Genomic DNA, 1,603 nt, shown 5'->3' with positions numbered 1-1,603 from the left:
TCATATTAATTAACTAGTGATTTATATGTCTACATTTTGCTAGGAGTGTACATAAACACCATTCCCACCACCAAAGGACTGTGACCCATCCCTCCCGCCCACTCCCACCACCCACTGGCCCAGGAAGCTACATGTCTACCCCTCACCACTGGGTTTTTACTTTGGTGCCCTACTTACAATTTGATCAGGTTCTGCTTTTAGTTTCCCTTTCAGATCTTCTTAGTCAGCTTCTGTTGATGAGTGGGATCATCCCATACTCATCTTTATCTTTCTGACTTAGCTCACTTAACATAATTCCTTCTAGCTCTGTCCAAGATGGGTCAGAGAAGGTGGGTTCATTGTTCTTGATAGCTGCATAGTATTCCATTGTGTATATATACCACAGCTTTATCAGCCACTCATCTGTTGTTGGGCACCTGGGTTGCTTCCAGGTTTTAGCTATTATGAATTGTGCTGCTATGAACATAGGAGTACACACCTCTTTTTGGTTGGGTGTTATGGAGTCCTTGGGGTATAACCCCAGGAGAGGAATTACTGGGTCATATGGAAGGTCCATGTCTAGTCTTCTGAGAGTTTTCCAGACTGCTCTCCACAGAGGCTGTACCAATTTACATTCTCACCAGCAATATAAAAGGGTTCCTCTGTCCCCACATCCTCTCCAGCATTTGTTGCTGCTGTCCTTTTTGATGTATGCCATTCTTACAGGAGTGAGGTGGTATCTTAGTGTTGCCTTAATTTGCATTTCTCTGAAGATCAGTGACCTAGAGCAGTTTTTCATATGTTTGTTAGCCTTTTGAATCTCCTCTGTGGTGAATGTTTTGTTCATTTCCTCTGCCCATTTTTGGATGGGGTCATTTGCTTTTTTGCGGCTAAGTTTGCTGAGCTCTTTATATATTTTGGTGATTAGTTTCTTGTCTGATGTCTGGCATGTGAAGATCTTCTCCCATTCTGTGAGGGGTCTCTCTGTTTGTTTAATAGTTTCTTTGGATGTGCAGAAGCTTTTCAATTTGATGTAGTCCCATTGGTTTGTTTCTGCTTTAGTCTTCCTTGCAATTGGGTTTGATTCATCAAAGATGTCCTTGAGGTGTATGTGGGAAAGTGTTTTACCAATGTTTTCCTCTAAGTATTTGATTGTTTCTGGTCTGACATCTAGGTCTTTGATCCATTTGGAGTTGATTTTTGTTTCTGGTGAGATAAAGTGGTTCAATTTCATTCTTCTGCATGTTTCAACCCAGTTTTCCCAGCACCATTTATTGAAGAGAGCCTCCTTTTTCCATTTAATCCTTTGGGCCTCCTTATCAAAGATTAGATGCCCATAGCTGTTGGGATTTACTTCTGGGCTTTCAATTCTGTTCCACTGGTCTGTGTGCCTATTTTTGTTCCAGTTCCATGCTGTTTTGATGATGATGGCTTTATAATATTGTTTAAGGTCTGGGAGTGTGATGCCTCCATTTCTGTTTCTTTTCCTCAAGATGATTTTGGCAATTCTAGGTGTTTTCAGGTTCCAGATAAATGATTGTAGTGTTTGTTCTATTCTCTTAAAGACGCTTGGTGGAACTTTGATGGGTATTGCATTAAATTTGTATATGGCTCTGGGGAGAAT

The sequence above is a fragment of the Erinaceus europaeus genome, chromosome X, assembly GCF_950295315.1.
Source record: "Erinaceus europaeus chromosome X, mEriEur2.1, whole genome shotgun sequence".
NCBI lineage: Eukaryota > Metazoa > Chordata > Mammalia > Eulipotyphla > Erinaceidae > Erinaceus > Erinaceus europaeus.
This window is presented reverse-complemented; position numbering follows the sequence as displayed.